We start from the raw sequence: 26,156 nt of genomic DNA on the forward strand, positions 1-26,156 counted from the left end.
ACACACATTTGCACCAAAGTGCAAAGGTGTATGTGTGCTGTTTAGCTTAGGTTTTGTACAACGAAGGTAGTCTTGCAGTACAAAATCATATGCCTAGACATTTTTTTGTAAACATCCACACATTGAGTGTCTGCTGTACAGTGCAACATGTGAAATATACGAAGAAATAAAAACATTTATCTTATTTTTCACCTGCCTCAAGGAGACATTATCTTTTGACACAAATCCCACCCTAACAATTTTAATAGATGGAGCTTAGCACCAAAAATGCTAATCCCTGGAATGCCCAAATACCACCAATGCGGAATTTGCCCTACAAAAAAGGCCACTTTCCCAGAGCAAAAAGTATTAAGCAGGAAATTAATATATATCAAGACCATGCACTACTTTGCATCACTTTCCATGACTTTCCTGCTGTGCAGTCCTAATAAATCCGCCCCAAAGTATTTTCCCTTTCAAACACCCATCCTTAAATTGCCTTTACCAGGTCCCTAGTGTTAATTAGGCCTATAACTGAGAAAGGCCACTGGGCACTTCGAATACAAAATAACTCTATTTCATAAATGCAGCATATGAATGCTTTCTTCACATGACACTCTCACTGAAGAACAGCTCTGGTAATTGTTAAACCAAAAGTCGTGAATAACTGGAGTCCATTCTGATTTGAACTATTTACAAAGTTTCAGGGGCCAGGATGGTAATGGATGTTGGAAAAAACGCGCAAAGCTCACTGTATGTGACTGTTCTCAGAAGACATTCACAACCATATTAAACCTATTTTAGAAAAAAATGAAGCAGTTTATCTGCGTGCATTATTGTCACTTCTGACATTGGCAATGCAATTACAATAATAAGGGCATCGATATGATGCCTTGTTGCTGGATTGGTTAGACAAAGGTTTCCCCTCTCCTGATTCCTGCACAGAACATGGGGAAAAACAGCAAAAAACTAACAGACACGCTGGACGGGTGAAAAGAGCTCGGGAAGCCAGACAGACACTCCCCAGTTTTCATGTGTTCATTCTGTATTCTCCTATGGGTAACCTGATACATGTTTTGGCTGCTAAGCCCTCAGGATTCTGCCAAGTAGAAGAAGGAGATTGCTTATCTTCACTGTCATGTGCAGAAAGATGAGGCGTTTAGTCCTCCTTTGAGAACAAATTTGGGCTGCATTGGCCTTTTGACCCAGCTTAGCTGTTGGGTAAATTTATTAAAATTACCATGAAATGGCTGCCTGGGGCTTTTGCTCTTGCAGTTGGGGACCATGAAACATACAAAGAGTCCACCAGTCATAGGAAATCAATGACGGACAATTCCTTCTGTGCGTGATTAATTTTCTTTAAAAATATGTAGAACAGAAGACACTGCTAGGGTACATTCAGAATTAAATCAGATTTTGTTTTGCAAAATACTGGATGGACCACTTATTACTGTGGGGACTATAGACAAAGAGTAAGCGAAATTAGTATAGCTTTAAAAAAGGCCTATGCACAACTTATTTTTTGAAGCATTTATTTATTAGATTTACATCACCTGACTAGGAAAACAAATTAACTTCCTTTTGCATTTCAAAACGTATGCACTGCAAAGTGAATTCCAAAGCTTGGGGTCATTTTGTATTGCACTGTCCTAAATGAGCTACATCTTGGGTACGTGTGAAGACAAGAGACAAAGAAAGTATTGCATATGAGACTGAAATCTTACCAAGAATATGTAGTCTATAATTCATCCAAGTGCACCTTTCTATATCCATGATGCTCATCAAGTGGATATATACATTTATAAAAGGAATGAGGGTAATTATGAATTAATATAGAATGGTCACTGTTCTGTTAAACAAGAGGATGTGCTAGTCATGGCTAGGGACTAAATAATTCTCACTGCTTACTGCTGAAATGATGGTTAGGTCATCAGTGCAAGACCAATGCACCAAAAAAGTATTTAGGTTAGACAAAATGAGTAGCACAATATATTCAATGTAATAATCTAGGTACATTCCTTTGATGAGCAAAGGTGCATTTATAATTCTTATACTTAAGCGGAATTCTATTAAGTGTAGCAAGCACACCGCCCACTCGCCCACTGGCTTTAAATGTCCACCCACGAATTCTTAAATCTGAAGTCCCTTAGAGAGGAGTGTTAATAGGTAACACGCCGTGGTGAAGTATTTGCAACAGGCATTGCCCTCGACCTAGGAATGCTATTAGGTATCAGCAAGATGAGTCGCAATTTTAAAATTTAGCATTATCTTAGTAATTACATTTCTGGAAGAAATGAAAATGTTAGGTCATGTGAGTCAGTGGTTACACAAACTCAAGTACCTAGATTTGTCTATCAAGTAAGAAACGTGTTTAAACATGTTTACGTGTATGTAGGTGTCCAGCTCACCTTTGCTTCTGAATGTCTACCTGTCTCAGACTTCCCAGTGAAGATCCGATACGACACAGCGAAAAGGGACAAATGAACATGGCTGCTTGTGTCTTCTTGATTGGTACCCGGTCCAGACAGCCTTCATTTTATGCAAACAAGCAACAGGATTAAACGATACTGCACCTCTGAATGGCATTTTATCTTCAGGGTGGAAAGCGCATTGTAGGAGAAAATGGATCTCTATGAAGAATGCAGCAGCAGCAACGCGTCTCCCACCCTTGCTGCAATATTGTTTACCCAAACAATAGCATTGAAGGAGGCGGGGTGCTCACTCTAGGTGGCATTAGTTTAACTACTTGCTTCTCATTCGTGCCCATGCCGTGGAAAATCAGCTGCTTAGGTCACGTGCATCAACTGCACGAGGGAACTGGAACAGTGAAAGACTTTGAAGTCAGAAAATAGAGGGATCTGTGAACGTTTACCTGAATATACATTTCGAGGGAAACATCTCTTTCACAAGTAAGTGTAGAAAAGAAGTACTGGTGCATCTAGTTAGATCCTGATACAGTAACTTCAAAAAATCATTATTTTTCAACTGCTGGAATTATTGCCTTTTTTAACAAATTGAATTCAATAGTAGTGAGAGAGGAAACATATATGCCATTTATGAAACCTTCATGCATTATTTCCCAAAAGGCATCACAAGGCAAATGGTTCCTAAAATGCAATTTCGTGAGCCTGGAGATATGAGTTTGTCAGTTCCCTCACCAATATTTTTCCCAGTCTTTATTATTATGTCCAGAGGCATTTGGGCTTGAACAGAAGAAGATCACAGTGAGAAATAAGACACTATTGATGCCTTTAGCTCAGGTCGAAGAAAGTGCGCAAACACATCAGTAAATGGTGACGTCATATTTCCTAATCTTCTATGGTAGCCTATTGGATTGGTGCAGGAGCTCAGGAATGTCATGCTCGCGAGGAAGGTTGTTGTACTTTTTATTATTATATTCAATATTAGTGACCTTGCCTGAGGATGACAGATCAATAATAACCACTGTGGTCCCTTGATGGAAGACTGTGATTAGTTTCTTCTATTACAACGTAGATATAATCCAATTTTAACCATCTATCATCCGTGTAAATGTAATAAATGAACATCACTGTATGTTTGGTTTACTGTCGGCTCCCAGTGCGTTCAACGCTGTTGACTTCCATCTTTCGTTGTATCCCATTTCTTCAAAAATACGTTTCTCCTCTCAGTTTAATTACATTTCGGTTTCTACAGTGACACCGGTGGAGGCTAAAACCTTCTGTCATATTACAGTTCAAAGTGGGGCGAAAGGCTACGCTCCTAAGAGCGGCCCCATTCATCACGTGCTTTTGCCACAGACATAAAATGGTAAGGAGTCATTGACGAATGACGCCTACAAGAGGCATATCACAGTCAGGGGAAAATGCAGTACACTTCTTTCCTTTGATACTTTCATGATGGGGATGGAAAATAATATGCTGGGGGCCTAAATATAAGCTTTCTCAATGCAACAAAGCTAAAAAGAATAGTAACTCAAGGTTTGATTCATAAATATTTTCGGAGGATTAAGAGTTATTTTTTTCCGAATTCCAGAAGTCCGTGAAGTTACTCAGTGATAAAAACTGAGCGGCTTATTTACAAGCTGCAAGCACCACCAGTGTGTTACTTTCTGTATCGCAATAGTGATGCATAGTGCAGGCCCATACCTACAAGGCCGTGCAAAGGCACTTTGCGTGGCTTTGTAAGGCCTTGTAGATATGGTGTAAGGCAACAAAGCGCAAGTTGCTGCGTTGACCTACACTGCGTTAGGGAGGCGCCCCATAAGCCCCTTTGTGAATTACACCCTCTATGGAATGAGGGGCTTATTTACAAGCCCCGTGGCGCAGGGCAGCGCAGTAATTTACCTTGCTGCGCTGCTCTAATGCCACTGTAAAAGGGCAGAAATGCTCTGTAGCTACAAAATACAGCAAATTCCTGTTCTCTCTCTGTGCACTGGCACACAATGGCCTGCCTAGCACCAACACAGACACCCTTACACCGTGGTGCAAGGATGCCTGAGTCGCAGACAGGATTGTTTTGGTGCAGGAGGGGACACATTCTTACACAAAAAGAATCATAGAAACGTTTTCCTCTTTCTGTGTGTGCTGCAGAATGCAACACACATAGAAAGAGGAAACAACGGGGAGAAATAAAGATATTTCTCCTTGTTGCGCCTCCCCTGGGGAGGCTTAAGATTTTGACATATTCCCAGGTTTATAATGCCTTGTAAATCTAGGAATGTGCCAAAACTCATGAGTGTTGCATAGAAAAACCCACCGAAATGGCCATGGAACGCCTCCCTGATGCAGTGTAAGGCAACGCAGTGACTTGCGCTGTGCTGCCTTAAACCGTATCTAGAAGGCCGTGTGAAGCCAAGCAAAGTGATTTTGCGTGGCCCTGTAGATATGGGCCTCTGCTATGCGCTGTCGGTGCGTCACATAAAGTGACGCACCGGCGATGCACAGGGCTTGTAAATAAGCCCATAAGTACTGATGGTTTGATCTCCCAAAAATACCAAAATGCTCATTAGCATATCCCATAGGCCAACACACGAAATCACATCACAAGCGACCCAGATAGCAATGTGCATTATAAGATATCAATATCTTCAGCAGGTAAAACATTTCTGGAGATTTTGGGGACTGAGCAGTTTTACCGCTTGTCACTACCTTAAATCTGAAATAAAAAGCTGATGAAGGCATTTAAGACGCTTCACTGAAGCGTGCTGTATTACCGGGGCACCATCCAGTATCACCGCTGAAGCTCCCATATTTCGCAGCAATATCTGTAACCAAGTTACCAGGCATCTGTCCGTCTCTGGAGCATTTCAAGGAGCTTCTAAACGAGCACCTGAAAGTATATTTGAGTATTACAGCGAATCGGGATCTAATATACATGTAGGAGAGGTTGGAGTGATGCCCAGAGATTTGTTACACTCTCTTCATCAGGTTCAAAGACCTGAAACAGATGCCAACAACCTCATTTCGAGCCTAGGCATGAAATCTAAGTGTGAATTAGGTGGAACAGATAAAGCCACAGTACTAGAACTGCAGTCGTCTCCAAGAGGTAACTAATGCATCATTTTATCCCCGTGCAGTTTTGATTGTTTGAGAGTAGGAATGTCAACACACACTGACAGCCAGAAAGTGACATCACAGAGCACAAATAATCATATTATCCACGCAACGTCGGATCGGGAGGCCAAAACAGCACATTATGCTAAAGCACTCTCCATTCCCGTTGGCTATGAAACGTCTGACATAATGTGTAGAACCAGCAATAATCCACTTTATTCCTAGAATTATAGAAGCCGTCTCCCGCCCCTCACCCTACTCAGACAAAAACAGCTAAATGTTCTTTGTCTGCGACTTTATCAGACTGTAGTTACATCAGAAAATATATCTTCTAAAGTAACGCGCCTAGTGTAGTACTATTTTATGTAATACATACAAATGGCCCGTTTTAAGGAAATAACATATTCAAAACATGAAACGTTTCATAATCAGTGGCGTAGCGTGGGTTGTCAGCACCCAGGGCAAGGCAAGTAATTTGCGCCCCCTAACCCGGGGCAAGGCAAGTAATTTGCGCCCCCTAACCCGTGGATTTTAGCACTCGAGTCTCTTCCAAGATGTTGCGCCCGGTGCGGCCGGCGCCCCCTGCACCCCCCACGCTATGAACTATTTTATAATTAGTCATTACATTTGCAGAGGCCAGCACAATAGCTGGCCGCTAGGCAACGACGAGGCAGTGACCCAAGTGAGCTACACATTTGAACAAACAGTCCCTGAATAAATAGAGAAGATCCTGCACACCACTTCATTAGCACACTAGTGTAAGAGTCATTCACATCAAAAGTTGCTTCTTCAATGGTGCTCTTCGGTTATATGGTTAGAAAGCTTACTAGACTGAAGGTTAGACCACTGTGAAGTGATAACACATGTCCCTAGAGTGTCTAAAGTCCAGTGTGTGAGCGGAGTTGTGGTATCGGCGATACCACAAGTCCAACCAAACCATATACTCCACTAATATTAATTTTTTCATCTACGTTTGAACTCTCTATCAGATCATGTAAAATTGATACCGATGTAGCCTTGATGAAGTTGTGGGGGGCTACTAGCCTGCTTGACTAAATGCGTGTTGGCTGAACGTTTTTTGGAAATTCAGATGATGAAGTTTAATAAAAAGTAATATTGAAGAACTAACCTTTGATGTTAATGACTTTTATTGATAATATATGTGCATTCATTACGGTGGTGTGTAGGCTCTTCTCTAAATTGAAAACATAATTCGTGCACAATTACTAATCTGAAAATCATTTTAGAGACATATGCCCATATTTATACTTTTTTAGCACAGCATTTGCGTCATTTTTTGACGCAAAAGTGGCGCGAACCTGCAAAAAACAACTGTATTTTGAAAGTTAGTGCAGTTTTTTGCGTCAAAAAGCGGCGCAAATGCAGGACTTAAAAAGTATAAATATGGGCCATAGTGAGTATTAACAGTGGTCATTTTTTCTTAATCTCCGGTGCACAGAAGTAAATCCGCTGCAAAATTGCCATTTTCACAGGATAATATCTGCCTAAATGAGCTAACAAGGAGAATTTTGCAGTAATTCATGTACTTAGGTGATTGTCCTCTACACAAGTCATTGGGTGTTTTCGAAATTTGCATATTAGTTGTTCTGATTGACTGTCAGCAGCCAATCACAGTGGTCCAAACATTTCACCCTGTTCTTATTGGTAGAAAGACTCGCAGCATTGCATCTAATCAGAATAGGTCTCTCTCTTAGGAAAACACCCTACAACCGATGAGAGTAGGGCCATTCTCATTGTTGGCGGCCTATTAAAATCCCTGTGGGCAGACCACACATGCCTGGGCAGCATCATATGGTGAGGTGGAGCGAGGAGCCTGCATACAGATAGTCTTATGTGTTCAGGCAAAAAATCTGTCATTTTTTTCTTTTTTGCCTGGGCAGACTATAAAAGGCAGCTTTTGCTTCATTTGCTTTTTGAAGTACTTTTCACTCAACCCTCTTCTGGACATGTAAAACCAATTTTCAAAAAAGTAAGGTACCTATAACATGTATATTTACATTAAAGCATCATTGCTGTTACAGTAATTAATAGGTTACCATCTACGATCAAACAAACATTTACAGAACCCAGAACAGATTGCACATATTAAAAATGCTACTTATGTCAACAGTATGAGGTCTACACGCCCATCCTCTGCATCTACTCATCTACTAAAGTCCACCTTCCCTGTCCATCATCTCGCCTCATTGTAATTTGTTTTCCTATGTACAAGCGTTCTGAGCAAACCACTGAAATGCACAGATCTGTAAACAGAATTTGAACAGATAATTAAGTGGCTCCTAGCTATGTGCCAGCAATCACTTTCAATGGCTGCCACAGAAGATGGGGGATGCTGCTCCGCTGTGACCGAGCGGCCTGAACAGACAGGGCTGGGGAAGTATGAGTGTATGAGTGCCTGCTCCAGGCCTTACACTCTATAAGCACATCATGGCGCTTTGAGTTGCCCATTTTATGGTGCTGGACAACGTCTTACACAAGCAGGCTTTTGTTGTCTAACTTACACTGTGCCTTATCACAGTCCTTGTTACTCTTCGATACAGGCGGCCATTATGGAGGCAAAACTACTTAAAGTTTTGTTAAAGGTTTGTAGCTTGGAAACCACTAACGTTCACTAAGAGAACCAATTTTAAAGTGACAATTGTGGGTGAGCCATTAAAATTCGAACCCTGTACCAATCCCTACTTGAGCAGGCATCGGAATTATGAGTTGTGTAAAACTGAATGCACCCCATTACAATTCTCCCCGGGTGAAAAAATGCATGAAAAATGTCTTTACATTTGAAAAATGGTATAAAAACCAAAATATTCTGCATGCACCTAATTGGTTTCCTACAGAAAACTCGGAGCCGAAGGTATTTACCACACTTGGTAAACACTACATACGTTGAAAGGTATCAGTGTTTATTGAGTGTGGTAAATACCTCCCCCCGATCTACCCCACTTATAATATAGGCCTATACCTCTGTATGTTCTTCAACAACGTACCAGAGGTTGCTCATGACATCTAAACCCCACAGGCCAAGTAGCAGCCTGTGGCAGTAAAATGGGTTTTCATGGGGTTCCCTAGAGCCACCCCAGACGTTGTCGAGCCTCAAGTGTACGAAGGCACAACAACGGAAGTGGTCAATTACCAATATCGATGGCGGAAGCAAAATATATCCATTGTCATACTTCAATGACAAGAACCTTAGATTTAGGCTCTGGTACAGTGGTGGTTATGCTGATAACCATAACTGCCCAATTCCAGTAGTTTTCAGAGCTTAGGTTAATCTCAACCAGGAGGCCCCTTAATGTAAGTTTTTTACATCAACATTTCACTAAACAAAGCTATAATTTTTAGGTCATGTCTAAAGACTGCTTTAGGTGTATTCCAGCCTCATGTAATAAAAAAAAATCAGAAATAAAAAGATGTGTGTGAGTGGAACAAGTAGCTCTCTTTATCCATTGGTCTGTTTGTCTGTCAGTGGGTCAGCCCTTTTCAATCATTTGCTGCCTTAATTGTGAGTGAAAGAAATTTGCCCCTTTACAGCTGCCTCAGCATTGTGAAGAGCAGAGGTAAACGAGTCTGTGTCATGATGATCCAGGCATGCACACATCAGCCATCTGAGCAGCTGTTGTGTGCTGTGCTGAAAACAGCAGCATGGGTGCCACACAAGGAGAGTGTCTATACAGCAGCAGGCCGGCTTCTAGATGCTGGAGTGGGATTGTTAGAACTGGGGTTGCTGGTTGTTAGGGTACGCTCCCTGTACTAGGCGGTACCACTAAGCTATATACCCACTTGGAGATAACCTATGTTCACCATCTTGGCACAGAGCGCGCAGGCTTATTTAAAGAGGCAATGTTTTAAATATTTATGCAACACACACACAGTAACACAATGAAGACACCACAAAAGGACATCTCACAGACTTAGAAACATAGAGAATAATATTTATCTGAGAAAAATTATATTAAAATTACAAAAATCCAATCCGTAGAAGCCGGGATATGATTTTTTTAAAGAATAAACAAAAATAATGCTTATAAGTCACTAGCGGTTAAAAGGTTACTTGAGATTGTGAAAGGCAGGTGCTAATCCAAAAGTTCAGGCCGACCATGATGTAGGGAAGGCCGGCAACAGAACCCACACAGGGTCCGCTGAAAAAGTACCTTGGTTGGAGCAAACATCTTTGTTGTGGAGCAAATGTGAAGAAAATGAGTCGGTTCCGAATCGTGCTGTTGTGCTGAAGTGTCATCATCAAGCCTTGCAGTAAGGACCCAGATTGGCATTTAACTCCATTGAAATGACTGTGATGTGCCGGCATCGAGCCGTGCAGACTGTTGATCCGCTGACGTCAAACATGCCTTTGCATCAGTGTCAAAGGGCATCATTTCTGACCGGCGCAGTGGGGATGATGCATCAGTTTTTACACAAAGCAGCTGCAGAAGCCACTTCTGAGTCCCAGGACTGGGTGGGGCATCTCAGGCAAAGTTAGGACTCACAGGTGGCAGTCCAGCAGCACCAGGAAAGTTGCAGGCAGTCTTTGATGTCCCTGAGACTGCAGAAGAACTCGGCTGAGTCGAAGTCTCGAAATGGCTGCCAGCACTTCCTGGTTCTCAGATCTCAAATTTGGTTTCATTTTAATCCCTTAAAAACTACTGAATGGATTTACACCAAATGACAAAAGGGTCGCTTTCTGGAACAAAAGCTACCTTCAAGCTAAATTTAGTGTAACTCTGTCCAGTGATTCAGGCTGTAGTCGTGTTCAAAATCCCTATGGGAAATTGCATGGGGAAAAAGCGTTTTTGGACCTCTCCCTTTTTCTCGGCCCCCACTTGACAAATAACCCAGAAACTCTCAAGACAACAGCTGAAATGACTGCCATACTAATTTAAAAAAATTCTGAAAGATTCGGCAAACGGCCTAAAGTTATTGGCAAAATAAAAAATGATTTTCCCATGGAATCTAGGTCTTAACTATAACTACCTACTGGTGACCACCAGTGGGTAATATATATATCCATGTAGTATTAAACCAATCATAAACACCATTTGGTAATATTTTCTGTTTGACTTGGAGATTCAATTTTCTTCTCATCTTGTCACACGTTTTGACTTATCCACCAATCTTCCATCTGTTGATTAATTATCTTATTTATAGTCCCACCCATCTACAAAATCACACAGAAAACCCCACTCACTAAAGAAACACTAAACTGTATGCCACACCTACTAAATTTTCTAATGCTTGTTGAGTAATTGTATTTAATTGGGAAAACGTTATGCAGACTCACAAGATCAGCCCCATATTTTTTCGTCTCCTTAAATCACATAAAATGTCAACTTTGGGGGTCCTTCAGATTTTTAATATACTGGCAGGCTACACATCTTAGTATACAAATTGAATTATCTTTTTATTGTAACCATTACCCACATTTGTATTGCACTGACTATGTAGACAGCTGTATTTTACAGCATGGATGTTGAGCAAAGTTTGTTATTCTGTTTCATGCCAAAGCTTCTGGCTACAGCCTCTTCCTCCAGTTGAGCTGCAGTTTATTTTCATTCACTACCACAGCAGAGCTTTGCTGGCCTCTTCCCAGCTCTTTGATCAGTGCATGTTCGGGAAAAGTAGAGTTCTCACAGCCTTTTATGGCTATGTTGTAAGAAAAGTCTCTTTTTGCCATGGTAAGCCCCTACTTTTTGCCTGGTATGTGATGTAGCCTAAAAGTTGTTAGTGTCCAGGGCACCTGCTAACCAGGTTCCCTGGGCCAGATCTCTTTCCCTAAAACTGTTGTGATGCATTGGCACAATTGGCAACACCTTTAGCTGCCACTACAATTCCCTAGTACATGGTACCTAGGTACCCAGGGCATGTTGTGCTAAGGTTAGGCACCAGCACAGATTGTGCCACCCTCTAGTGCCATGTATCCAGAAGCACCCAGCACTACCATTGCAGGCGGAGTGTTCTGATGTAATTCTTAAAGGCAAACTAGACATGGCACACAGCCTGTGTTCCCTGTCCACTATACAATGCAGGCACTATGGGTAAGTCACCCCTCTGGCACCCCTTCCAGCCCTAAGGCAGGGTGCACTACATGGTATATGTGGGCACAGATGCATGAGAAATATGCCCCTACTGTGTCCCATTTTAATGCATGTGCTGGACACTGATCAGAACGAGTTTCGCAGCTTCATGATAGCTACATGATGGCAATCCTGAACCCTGGTTGTGTGGTATCAAACAAGTCCTAATGATAAATCCAAACTGGTACCAGTATTCGATTTATCCCAAAATGTACCCAGAGGTCATCTTAGAAGTGCCCCCCACAAAAGCTAACTACACTGGCATAGTTGCTGGCTGGTTACAACCAGCCTGCCACCACCGGATGAGAGTTTGAATCCCTGGGGTGAGAGATCATGTTCTCTGGGTTTCAGAACAAATCGCTTCCTGGGTGGAGGTGCTAACAACCCCTCCCTCAAGAATGTGCACTGCCTTGCTGGTGAGCTTCAGAGGGTATACCACCCTTGAAACCCGACCCCCAGGCCTGCTACTAACAGCAGACGGCTGCCCCCATTGCAAACCCCCACTTTTGGCGGGAGCAACGGTCGGAAACCAGACAAAAGACAGGAGGAGTGATCAATCCTAGCTTGCACTACCCCTAAGGTGGTGCATGTGAGGTGATCTCTCCATTTAATTTTACTCCATCTTGCATGGAAGGAAAGTATCCATTTAGGTGTAGGGAAGTGATCTCTGCCCACAGGAAGTAGTCACTTAGTGGGGGTAGCCACCCTAAGCTAGAAGACCCATTGGTCACTACCACATACCCCCTAAAATGACCACTAAATACATTATTTAGTGGGCATCCCTAGACCAATAAATCAGATTCTAAGGACAAAAGGAGATCAGCAACAAAGAGAACCCATGGCTCAAGAACTGAAGTCCTGCTGCACCAAGAAAAGGCTCCGAACCCTGCCTGCTGCATGAAGGACTCGATAATCGCTGCTGAGGGGTTGCTTGGATGTTGGAAAGACTCTACAAACCCCAAGAGGACCTCCACTCTTCAAAAATCACTACAGAACTCCCTCCAGAGTGAAGGTATCACTCTGAAACCCCACAGAACCAAAGACACAGTGTAGGCGACTTCACTGACCGGCTGCTGACCAAGGAACCAGACACCACAGCCTGACCAAACTTTGTCTGTCAGACTATGAGGACAAAACCTACCAGTGTGCCAAGTTTGATGGCATTGCACCCTCCAGTGGCCAGACCATGCAATAGCCCTAGGTACAGGTCTCCTCACGTCGGACACCCAGAAGGACAGTCCTCACTGGACTGAAAAAGGACCAGACAGATGCCCCAGTCAAGGGACTTCAGCAATCTCCTGTACCTCCCACCAGAATGCCCTTGCTGACCTGCAAGTGACCCTCAAAGTGACCTCCCTCCTGCTTCTAAGGGCACCTTTGCACACAGCTCCTAGCTCACCAATTCACTCCGCACCCGGCTGCCCTGTGCCCTGCACAGAAGATCCAGATATGCCCTAAGGCTCCCCCACCCCTTGCGACCTCAACAACCCAAAGGGACCCAACGGACTTAACTTTAAGTCCGTCTGAGCGGTGCTTTTCCAAGTGGTCCCCTCAGTGGCCTGGCACCAGCTCTATTGACTTTCTGCAGGAACCAGAAGTTACTGAAACTTCTCCAGCTGATGACCTTGACGTACCTGCAAAAGGAGACACTGGTAAACGCATTGCCTGATTTACTGTGCATTTTCAAATTATTTCTCCTTTGATTCCTATGGTACGTAATTACGCACAAAAGGACTAACTTTATTAAAACTTTAAAAATTCATAACTTGAAAAGTACTTATTCGCTCTGGATGATCTTCATCTTAAAAATGTCATAAAAATCTGAAGTTGTTTTGTAAATTGGTCTCAAGTTATTCTTGTGAGTGTGTGTCTTGATTTATTGATACTGTGAGTACAACAAATGCTTTGCACTTCTCCAAGATTAGCCTAACTGACGACCAAACTACCACAAAAATTATAGCATTAGCTGGTCTAGTTTTAGCTCTGCAAAACAACGTGTGGTTGCCTGCACAGTGTGCCAAGCTTTGCACACTACACAGAAGGCCAGCATCCTAGAATGTGAAAAAGCCAGAGACTTCAATACACGTACTCCTTTGCCTATTCATTTCTACAGAGCAGTTACCTGATATTCTGGATAGGGACCACTACAAGATACAAGATGGAGGACTTTTTGAGGAGAGGGGAGGGGAAGAATGAGACACACACTCGTCCCATATATAAGATGGCCTCTCAGTGACTATACTGAAAGTAAACCTTACCTCCTGCCCATGGACATGCTTCCCTATATCGTGGTACTTGGTCTTCTTCACAATCATTAGATTCACAGTACAGTCATTGCTTCTACTTGATAAATGGAGAGGCAGAAACTGGAGGTAGGCAAATAATTTTTTAGCGTGGACCATTTCACATATTTTATTTTGCTTCACTGCCTTAGGCTCATCAGTCACCATTTAGAAATTGAATTTGAATGTTGCTACACGAACACATTTGCACAACCTTATACCATATGAATTACACTATTATTGCAGTTGCTAAAGGGGCCGGTTAAGTAAGTTAGCAGCTCTATCAGGATTCCAAGGTTTGAGGCAAAATTGCAGATCCAGAAATATTTATTTGAGACTTGAGCAGCTGAAAGCCGCCAATACATCCAAAGGAAACAAGGAGTGAATAACTGATCTCCCCTGGTAATTCCTCACTTATGAGGGGTCCTCCAGTGTCCCCCTAATTATCTCTTAGTAACTCTGCCTTGCGGGGATTACCAGTACCCCAGTATTGGCAGTCCATGGCCAGGATTGCCAGATCATTTCTGAGCTACTCATAATGAGGGCGTTAGCAACAACCTTTTACGTAGAGACCTCATTTTAATAAACAATTCACCAAGCATTTGAGTCACTCTTCTTCAGGTATGGGTTTTAAACATGAAAGATTCATTTTAACAGTGTAACCTTTAACACCTGCTCCCTACCCGTCATCTATCCTCAGTAAAAAACATAATTTTGGAAGGTTAGCATGTACATTTATTACTTGTAAAAATAGAACATTCATAACACTTTCAAACCTCTGAAAACAATTTCACTTGTTCTGTGTTTGACCTTTCCCTGCATTATTTTACTGGTTATGTTCAGTGCAGAAAATAAATGTTGGCATAAATAGACTTGATCTGTGTGATAGGGTTGCTTCCTGCAGACCTAGTATGATATAACAGCAGTGTGCAAAGAAGATACAGAGGAAAGGGCCCTGTTAGAAATGATGGGAGAAAGGATACTGGCTCTTGGGAATAATATTATTCATGGCTTTGCCCTTCAAATCAAACAAGAAGGGACTCTTGGCGGGTCACGTTGCAAAGCCTTTGATTTGTATTATTAAAAGCTTTTCTCTACACGCACACTATGGAAAACGCTTAAAAACAGAGCTCCTTAAATGAATCTGCTCCTTGGAGAGCAAGAGAGATGGACTCTAACAGCTGAGGCTTGGGCTGCTCCTGTACCCGCCTTCATGATAATCGTGTTTCTTCAAACCGGGGAGAATAAGATATGCATTCCTGATGCTGAATGAAAGCATTTAGTGTTTGTGACTATTTCCCCAGGGGCAGGTTCAAGTACAGCTCATCGTGTGTCACTACATTATCCCTATAAAGCAGACAAGGACGGGCAGCAAAATGAAATGGGATGGAGGGTTCTTCATCTCCTCATCAGGCACGCTGACCAGAGCACCAAATCAGACTTCCCTCCTCAGAGCCGGGCCACCAGCTTTTATCGTTAAAGTTCTTTCCTAGAAACATGTTTTATTTTTTTTAACTTCTATTATGATCTCCACCCCAACACTTCTGCAATATACTCTGGTCTTTAGTAATTCTAGAAAATACTTTATGAAAGCATTTTAGTTCGCACACTCATCACGAAAGTTGGATGATGACAGATCTTACCACCTACCTTGGACAAAGTTTAAAGACACACTGATAACTGATGAAGCACAAGCTTCTTAGAAACGTCAGTGACCACATGTGTGTGTCACGCAGAGCTTGGGGAAAAAAACAGTAGGGTGTTGGTGCCTCCTCACTGTGACAGGAGCAAAGATGCAGGACAATAAACAAAAACATAAAGATTGAAACATAAAAGAAGGAAGGGGAAGAAGACAGAAGGAAGACTGACATTCGATGAGACAGCAAAGGAAAGGACTCAGACTACAGGACAGAGAAGAACAAAAGCAGAGGCCTCCTTGCAAGAGGGTGAAATTATATGAGCAGTGTTGTGCAACAAGAGAAAGGGGTGTCATGCAAAGGAATCTAGAACATGCATATTCCATATTCCTGGACCACATTTTATAGAAACAAACATAAATGGAGTTTGTCCATGGTGATGTTCAAGAAGAGATTGGCCATTGTGGCATTCACTGAGCAGAAGGAAGTCTTCAGCAGCTCGGTCTTGGATGTCTTTGTATTCTCCAACTGATTTCTAACAAGACTGAGATCTTATTGGTCCGAAATCATGTTGCCAGGTGGTAGGATTTTATTTGACCCAGGTTGTTAGATTCTGCTCCATCTTCCTCTTTTAAGGTCAAGTGGCCTGCATTCCATATTGATGGCCTTCTTTCGATGGAACATTTTATTAAAGATGTTTCTCCTTCTATTTGTTTCCTCTTACTGAGTTGGAGGTTTTGGGGGGGCTCCATGTGCTTTGCAGGGGTGCCCCCTCAAGTTTCAATACACCACTGAAAGTATCAGGAGCCCCCCCAAAACCTCCAACTCAGTAAGAGGAAACAAATAGGATAACATTGGAGTTGCCTTGTTACATTTTATAAGAGTAATTTCCAAATGGGAAGAGATAATTAGAAGGTTTGGTGTCTCTGGGATCACAAGTTAAAATTTAACTTATGGTGAAGTCGAATTTTAAATTGCAATTCTGAAAATGTCATTTTTTGAAAGTTGGCATTTTCATGCCTTAGCTATTTAGTGCCTGTATCCTGTCTCTGGTCACAATTGTGTATAGGTGACAGTTGAGCATTGTGTATTCCTTCTAGACAGCCACACACAATATGGAGCTTAGGTTTGCCTGGATGGGCCATCACTAGCAGGCTGGGAAAGGAGGAGCTGGGCACAGCCCCACTTACACCTGAATAGGCTGTGTCCTGCCCCCACAAAGGGCTGCATACCCCCTGTTATTAGTCTGGAGCAGGGCAGGAAAAAATGCCTGGGGACTTCAAGGGGATACATCTAGAGGCTTTTCCCCCATTTCAAAGGCACAATGGGGTATAAATACTGACCCTCAGACACCAGCTCTTCAGTACACTTCTGGACCTGTGGATACTCTTCCAGGAAGAAGGACTGCTGTCCTGCCACAAGGACCGCCACTCTGTTGGACTGCTGCTCTAAAGGAGTTGCTGTCCTACTGTGCTGAACTGCTGCCTTCTTGCCTGGGAAAGAAGAACTGAATCTGCAACTTTATCCTGAACCTAGGACCCCAGAGTGACTTCAAGGGCTAGTCTGCTACCCTGCTGATCTGAGCCTCAGAGGTGTAAAAGGCTCCCCAACAAACACCTGGACCCAGCTGCAGTGAGTTCACGACCCCCAAGGTCCTTGACCCTTGGAGTGGCTCAGTGAGCTTAAATCAAGCTTTTGGGCTCTGCAACTGCAAAAGGGCCTGTTTGCATTGAGACTGCTTCATTCACACCGAAAACCAGTGCAAGCTGCCACCAGCCTGCCTCTTCACACAGCAGCATCAACTGCCCATGGGGGACCACCAATGCATAGCTCCAGGCCTCCACTCAAGGACTCTCGATCTGCTCTTTCCACCATGCTGACAGCCTTCTGCGATGCTTTCCTTGCTCCTCGCTGCCCTCTCCAACGCAAATGGGACTCTTGGCTAAAAAACTTGAGAAGATAAGCCTTCAGCTGGACCAATCTGGGGCTGTATCTGCTCTCCATCGCACTCGGCCTGAAAATTCTACTTTGACCCAGTTCAGTGTGACCAGATGGACGTGGTTGGCACTTTGTGCTTTTAGGTACTATTTTACACTTTATTCTTTAAAAAATCATAACTCTGGTTCTACTGATTGGATTTTTGTCATTTTGATTGTGTTGGTGTGGGATTGTTTTGTGTGGTGTTTTCACTGCTTTACTCTTGTAAGTGTTGTACAAATACTTTACACATTGCCTCTAAGCTACGTCTCACTGCTCTGTGCCGAGCTACCAGGGTGTGAGCACAGGTTAATGTGTGGTCTGCTTGTGCCTTACCCTGACAAGGACTGTGGTTGCTGCTTGACCAGGGCTCACACCCAAGTCAACCAGTAACCCAATTTCTTACACACAGGATTTTATGTGGCACAAAACATCCTGCCTTGTCGCTCAGCTCTAGCACTATCACCCTATTAGAAGCCTGTGCTACAATTCCCAATTATTTTCAGTATCTCTAGTGAAAAGAAAAGGGCTAGAGGCTGTGCCTTGTCCTATCTAGGATCACAAGTTTGGAATAATCTTCCTTTGTTGATTACATCGATTGTTTGTACATGTCTTTTAGAAAGGCTTCAAAGACATTTTTATTCTGTTAGTTATCCTGCTGATATTTTGATGTTTATTGTGTCAACAGTCTTTCTGTTGGTCTTGAGCAAGACAAGAGCAGCACAAAATATTTAGTAATATTCCGAGGAGGCATTCAGTATCACAAGAATAGCTACGGTTCCTAGATTGCACTGCTGATGCAACATAAACGTTTTTAATCTTTTATCCTAGTGAACGAAATTTCCGATAATTAATGCTTTGTCTTTTTTTGTGCTGCTGTCTTAGGTCCTCTGCTCTCAAACATACCTTAAGAAACTGCACAGTAGGTCTGCATACCGAGAGGTACACAGCATTATTTGCAAGCATTCCGTGTTAATGCCAGTAGCATCCTGGTGTGGCTGCACATGGGAGAAGATCTAGGCAGGGATGAATGATAACACAGGGAGGGCAGCAGGTAAGGCGAGGTGGCTGCTGAGAAAGAACAGGCGTGGCTGAGTATGTCCTATATTATGACGGAAAGTAAGAGTTGAGGCACACAAGGAGAGGGTCTGATAAGGAAGATAACTGGAAAGCAAAGTAAAAAGTATATTGCAAAGAAGAACTCTTTAGAGAACTGAGGATTGTGGAATCCCAGGTAGTGGCCGTAACAGGTAACAGGGGAGAGATGGGTGCATTGCTGGGCTGGGAGTAGAGGGAATAAGAAGCGCCAGGCAGGATAACAACGCTATGTACTTTTAAAGCACAATTTTATGATAACCAGGGCAGTGGAAGAACGTTTCATTTCAATAGAAAAAGCATAAGTTTAAAAAAGGGAGATTTAAAATTGTTACACAGCAAAGTACGTTTTATATAAACGCCGAACGAGGAATAGGGAAAGTTATCAAAGTGATGGAGGGGGTCCTGACATTTGAGAATTGGATGTTAAAAGGACGTCATTAGATGTTTATTGCTTGGTGTTAATCTTCTTAGAATTGTTACATTATCTGTGTCCCTCCGTTTTAATATGGGGCTCTTGGAAACAGGTATGAGGGAGGCCGCACACACACACACACACACACACAGTATTGTTCTCTCCCTAGCGATGAATCAACTCAGAGCAAATGTTAGAAAGGCACAAATATTGGGCTGAGAACAGAGCATGCTTGTTCCCAATACACAATGATTTAGGAAGGCACATCTCTCAGTCAAGTGGTACTTAAAGTGCAATTCGTCTCACTTGGGGTCCTCCTTTCCCGCGCAAGGATTTTAAAGAGACTCTAAATAAAGCCTCTCCGGTCATAGTGTGCAATGAATGAATCCTTCTGTAAAGGCCGATCACTTGGAACCATGCAGGAGAAGCTGCAAGGAATGCAGAATTATTGTTGAAAAACATCAACAACAGGGGGCTGCTGGTCATAGTCTGTGCTCCCGGTCACAACTGAGCCAGGTCAAGCTTTATTTTTGTTCCCATGTTGCGACTTGACAACCATTCACTGAGAAGCCACGTGCATCCTAGTTTACCACTATGTGTCTTTCAAAAATAATCTGCAAAAGAGCCCATATACATAGTATATTTATTTAATACATGCTGCAAACATTACGAACCTTTATAACATGCAGCAGCGTAATTCACTTGTTTGGAACAGAGGGCATTTTTAAATGGGCACTCAGTTTAGACAAAAAACAATTCTCTGCTCCCAGTCCTCCATCTCTAATAAGCACCAGTAATAGGCATTCTAGAATGCTGCTTTGTTTCATGATGTCTGCTTGGGCTCTGGTATACACTGTGACATCACTGTCTGGATGTCCAGTTTAAGCACACTATAGACTAGAGCCTCCAAATTTCCCTTGGTTTAAATGCTCACATTTCTATCAATGAAAAGTGTGTTCACATAAAAGGATACTAGGGGAGATGTAGTAAAAATTGGTTCTCACAAAGTGGCTGCAAATGAGTCCCCAAATTTCAACAAACTGAGACTGATATTGCGTACAAAACTCTGTACTTTTAGGTTGGTTTGCACAATCATTGTTTGGAGTAGGTCACAATTCAATATGCCTCATTATTATTCATGCAGTAGATTGCAGATTGTGATTCTCTACAATCGGATGCTGTTGGACCTCTCCCTTTTTGCAGTGTTACTACTATAGTGTACTAGTGTGCCCATGGCCTGTAAATCAAATGCTACTACTGGACCTGCAACACTGATTGTGTCAACCAGATGAGAAGCCATGCAAACATGCCTCAGGCTTGCCATTGCAGTGTCTGTGTGTGCAAACCTTCCCTTTTGTTACCTGCAAGTCACCCCAAAGGTAGGCCTAAGGAAGCCCCGTGGGTAGGGTGCAGTGTATTTAGAGGGTAGGACATGTACTGGTGTGTTGTACATGTCTGGTGTGTTGTACCTGTCCTGATAGTTAAAAACTAGTCATTTCATTTTTCACTACTGCAAGACCTATCTGTCCCATAGGGTAACATGAGTGTTGCCTTGAAATATCTTTTAAGTGTAATTTCCCATTGGGAGCAGATAGAGATGTGGAGTTTGGGGTCTCTGAACTCAATTTAAAAATACATATTTTGGTGATGTTGGTTTATGAATTGTAGGTTTGAAAATGTTACTTTTAGAAGGTGGGCATTTTCTTGCTTAACCATTCTGTGCCTCAGCCAGTCTGCTGAATACATGTCTGGGTTAGGTTGACAGTTGGATTGTTTGTGCATTCACTCCAGTCACACAAAGGGAGCTGAGTTGTGCCCTGCATATCCTGATGGCCCATCACCAGACTGATGGGTCTTCCTGAGCTAGAGTGGTGGGAGGAGCTGACACCAGCACCCGAATAGGGCTGTCCCTGTCCTCACATAAAAGCAGCCCCCAACCTCCTGAAGTGTGTCTGGGTTATGCGGCAGGGAAAGGCAGATTCGTGTGCACTACAAAGACTTCACTTTGAAGTTTGCATACTTTACAGACAGAAATGGATATAAGTAGTGGACCTCTGACACCACATAGTTATAAGACTTTTCTACTGAGAGCATCCTGCCAGGAAGAATATCTGGATGCTGTAGGGAGAACTGCCACTCTGCCTGTTGCTATGTTGTGCTTGCCTGCAGCTTGCTGCTTTTGTCCTGGGAGTGGAAGGACTGGACTTTGCTTTCTACATCCTGATTCCAAGGTTCTTCAAGGGCTTAAGTTGAGCTTGCCCCCTGTTAAGAAGTCTCAGGACCATCAAATACTTTACCTGGCAGCATCTGGGCTCTCTTGCTGAGATCCTGACTTACCAAGTGGGACCAAATTCAGTCCCTGGGCCCTTGGAAGTTAGTTCTGGTGATCTTAAAGAAAAAATGTATGCCTCAACTCCCAGTAGCCCTGTAAATTGATGCATCACTGGAAGAATCCAATGCAGCGCCTGTTTCGCTACTGCAGAATTTACACAACCCCTGCACCACTGCTGCAGATTTGAAGCAACGCTTGCTTTGCCACTGTAGACCATCACAGCACACCTAGATTTTGACACATCGTCCCTGGGTGCCGCTTTCTTCATCGACAGCATACCACAGTAAGGAACCAAGGCTATGTGACTGGAAACAGGTGCATCACCTCCCCTCACAGTAAGGAACCAACGCATCACCTCCTTGCGACAGTAAGTAACCTATGCATCACCTCCCCTGGTTGTAAGGAACCAATGCATTGCTTGCTTTTCCAGCGCCTCACCTCCCCTATGCTTGTTCTTGTTTTTGATTTTTGATGCATCTAAGGTACTTTGCTCTAAAACAAACACATCCATTGATTTCTGTGGACTAAACTTGGTTAAACTTTTAAAAGTGATATCTTGACTTGTGTACATTGGATTTTTGTTGTTTTGGTTTTATTCAGGTAAATAGTGGCAATTTGTATAAACTAGTGTGGTGTCCTTTTGTAGTGTTGTCACTGTGTTACTGTGTGTGTGTGTGTTCAAATACTTTACACATTTCCTCTGAGATAAGCTGGATTGCGCGTGCCAAGCTACCAAGGTGGGTGGGCAGGGATTGCCTTAGCTGTGTGACTCCCTTACCCTGACTAGACTGAGGGTTCCTACTTGGACAGAGTGTGAACGACTGCCATCTAGAGACCCCATTTCTAACAGATGCCATAAAGGATATGCAGATTATCATGCCTGTATTTAAGTAAAGCAATTTTGTTTTAAAGGCAGCCCATTCTCATTAAAGGAAACAGTGCTGTATTTAAAAAATGTCGTTTGTATAAGACTTTGCCCTTTTTCCATAGACCACTGTCCACTCCCAAACAAACTTTTTTTTCACATTCACAAAAAAATAGGGATCCTGAAAGGTTTGTGACTTGTAGTGCATAGAAACCATTAGTACCCAGCATTCCAAATTGCAGCCATAAACATACACTTCTAAACCACTTTATGATTCAGCAAGCATTTAATGAATCACAAAATGGATATAGTAAATACTAACAAGACATTTATTACCCGCAGACTCTGTGATTTAGGGACTCATTGAGCTTGTGACCACTTCATGGCTTCATACAAATGGCCCATTATTGTTCTTGGGTGACTACTGTGGTGCTGGTAGAAGGAGAAAAGAGCCCTGCACCTCTTCACACCCCTCTATCACCACAGACTTATTTCCAATCAAAAGGAAAAACAATGTAACATTAAACTGATCAACACGATCATAATGACTTAGAAAAGAGATAGAAGAAATACTGAATTGTCTGGTTATCAATGAGCCCATTTGTTCTTTACTAAGAGACTTGCTTCAAGTAGAAACCGCGAATGGCAAATACAGACGTACTTACATAACTTCTTAAAAAAATATTAATTAACACACATATATGGGTTTACACGGTTTCATTGTCATTCAGAATTCAGCTGCATTCATATGATCAACATAAATGGAAAAACGGAACAAGACCAATTTGCTTAAAAATGAAAAAGAGGCGAAGGCACGGCACCCAACAGAGAGATTCCCGTTGCTTTCAAAATGGTTTAGCGGCAACAAAGTATGAAAGGATCGCATGATTTCTTGAAGCTTATACAGTGAACGGCCAAGAAAGTGAGAGAGGGCAAGCCGGGCAGCCACCCAGCTACTAACCTTGTACAGCAGCACCGTAGGAGAGGTTAGGTTAAGTGAAAGGTGTTTGCAATGCCAGGAGAGTGTCATACATTCAAAGTTCAAACTGGTTCCCTATGGAACAATATGCTTGCCTGTCTAAGGGTTATACAGTTCTAAAGCATCCTAGGCTAAGGCATTGATTTTAGTAGAAAATTATACAAAATTATTTAAAAAAAGATACGTGGCTTAAAAATCAAGTATAGTATTCAGAATAGGGTCCTATTTTTGTCCAACAGGCACACACAAGCCAGACAAGATGCTGGCCACAGCTAGAGCCGAAGAAAAAAACAAAAAGCAAGCTGCTGCCATGGACTGTGGCAAGGCACCCAAGGAAGGCATTAGATCCATAAGAAGCAAGAAACATGTGAGCAGAGATGAACAAGGGTCGGCGACCAGATGACCACCACGGACATGCTGCTGATCTGCCCTATAGTAACCGCAAGAAGAAAAATGCCCAGCCAAGAGCCAGGCATACAAAAGGTGTGGGAAGAAAAAACACTTCAGTTCTGTCTGTTGAGCACAAGAAGGAAATAAAAGACAGACTGCCAAACATCCAGAGTGATGACAGCAGGGGCACCCAGACACCTACGTAAATCAAAGGACAAAGAAAAACACCAAGTAAGGGTTATCGAGACCAAGTACAGAAAAAGGCCGCCCACATCATTATCCAGCATTTCAACCACATTAACAGTATCTGACAAATCTGATGAGAAAGAATACCTCTTAATGATGTCTGTCAACGAGCTGGAAGTCAAACTGTTAGAGTTTGCCTCATGATAGGAGACCACCAAGCCCAGTTCATTTTGGATACCGCCACTTCAGTGAACGTCATTGTGACACAGGAATTAGCACAAATGAAGCACAAACCACACCTATTTGAGACACACATGATAATTACATGTGTGTGGAACAAAGACCACTGAAGTGCAAAAGGAAAATTCACAATGATCCAGGAAAAGGAAACAGCTGCTGAAGTCCATGTCTGGGAGAAGGAACTGCTAACACCATGTGCCCTCTGCCTCATCACAGTGACAAGCCTAGGAATGCTAGATATAAATTACGCCAATGAGAAAATACACCATGTAGAAACGGGAGGAACAGAGACCAAATTGTGGTACTGCATATGAAAGTGAATGATCACCCATTACTCATCATCCTTGACTTTGGAGCTTTGGTTGCAGAGAAATTCTAGACACTAATGCCAATTCCAAGGTTGAAACCCACTGATGTCCATGTCTATACATCGGCTGCTTCCAAACCACTGCAGACCCAGGATCATTCATGGCAACCCTAAGCCACAAGAAGATGATCATAGGAGCAACTCTTCCTGTACAGCCTGGGAACATGCCTGTGCATACCTCCTCAGCTTTGTCATAGCAGCAGACTTGGGACCCATATTTATCAACTACAACATACAAGCCTGTCTCTTGGTAACACAAAACCTTCCGTTCTGTTACGCACACTAGGTACAATGAAGGACGTCCACGATTAATTGCAAATACAGGTAGTGGTGCATCTGGTAGCACAAGGACATAGGTGAGCGGCATTCCACCTGCAAGAAGCTGTAGAGAAAGAAAGAGGTGATGACTCCTCCCAGAAATTATTTGTATTTTATTTGTAATTTCATGGTTTTCGGTGGGGCAGAGCAGGCCTCAATGGAACTGCAACTCTGCACAAAAAGAGGCGAGCAAAAGCAAAATAAAGAATTACCATTATTTGAGCAGGTACCAAAACCTATAATTTTCAATACGGAAACAAGAGAGCAAGGTTATATAAATGTGTAATGTTATAAGACAAGTGCGCAGAACACACACATTTAATGTACATGCAACTCATGAAAAGCGAGTCCATGAAGTACACATCAGTTTCAGGAACAATCATTTTCGGGCAGACTGGATCCATCAAAGTAAGGCATTCGATGGCTACAACATGAGATCATTAAACCCTTGCAGAGAGGTTTAAGCATCATGAGGCTACTTCTTAGCTGGGTATTTCTTGAGTTCATATCTGAAGAAGTTGTAGATAGTTGCTTTCCTGGGGCAGAGACATAAGGCATACCAGAGTGTAGCTGCTGGCCCAGACGTCTGTTTCAGTGTCTTGTGTTTTTGAGAATGATAGTCATAATCTACTTTTACGTCTGGAAGCGTGAGCAAATCCAGATATCTTGAGTATTTACAACAGGTATTTTTGTGTGCTTAGGTGGACCACATCGCAGGTGAAGTAAGTGTGTTAGAAGGACAATCTTGCTTCAAGAAGGAGCCATTGGAGCTCAATTAGAATTGGGGAGAAGTGATTGTTGTGGCCATTGTCAGGTGCAAGACGAGCAGCCACGTGGAATATGCTCTGCGGAGTATTAACTTGGATTTAAGGAGCAGGAGTAAGAGTGTCTTACTGTAATCAATTCTGCTTGGGACCAGTGGAGTGTATCAAAAGTAGAACCAAGCCTTTTGGGGCAAAAACTAGTGAGGGAGTAGTAGGTACAAAATTCGCCAACAGAAGTCAAGGAGGATGAGAATAATGTAGGGCTGATTTCAAATATTTATGTGAAGTATGAGACACTGTGGAACGAAGTGCCTGGAACCAAATGGAAGAAGATAGACTATACTGTGCATAGTAAAGATAGCGTGTGAGCCGAGTGAACACGACTCACTCTAGCACCTACACACTCACTATGCTTCTATTTTAAATAGGGTTAACTGTCTGCTTCGAACTCTTTTGAGAAGTTGACAAACACTGTTTAAGAAACTGCGTGCAAAATAAAATCTAAAATATCACCGTGATCAGCATTGCACCACGTGTTTCTAGAAAGGTTAAGATCATGTTATTTACATATAACTTTAGTTACATTTACACTCCGTTTAGCACCTCATTGTGGTCAATTTGCGTGCATACATTGCTTCAGATGTATGTGGACTGCTATAGAACCCTAAAGGTTATAAAAGGTTAATGATACTTGGCAACCAATATAAAAC

The 26,156-nt window shown here is 42.6% G+C and overlaps 1 protein-coding gene across 1 annotated transcript in view; it reads right to left on the minus strand.

Annotated features, from left to right (window-relative positions):
- MET (MET proto-oncogene, receptor tyrosine kinase) overlaps nucleotides 1–26,156 on the minus strand; it is a 412,414-nt gene that overhangs the window by 308,256 nt on the left and 78,002 nt on the right. The window lies entirely within an intron of this gene.

Source organism: Pleurodeles waltl, chromosome 4_1 (genome assembly GCF_031143425.1).
Source record: "Pleurodeles waltl isolate 20211129_DDA chromosome 4_1, aPleWal1.hap1.20221129, whole genome shotgun sequence".
Classification (NCBI taxonomy): Eukaryota; Metazoa; Chordata; class Amphibia; order Caudata; family Salamandridae; genus Pleurodeles; species Pleurodeles waltl.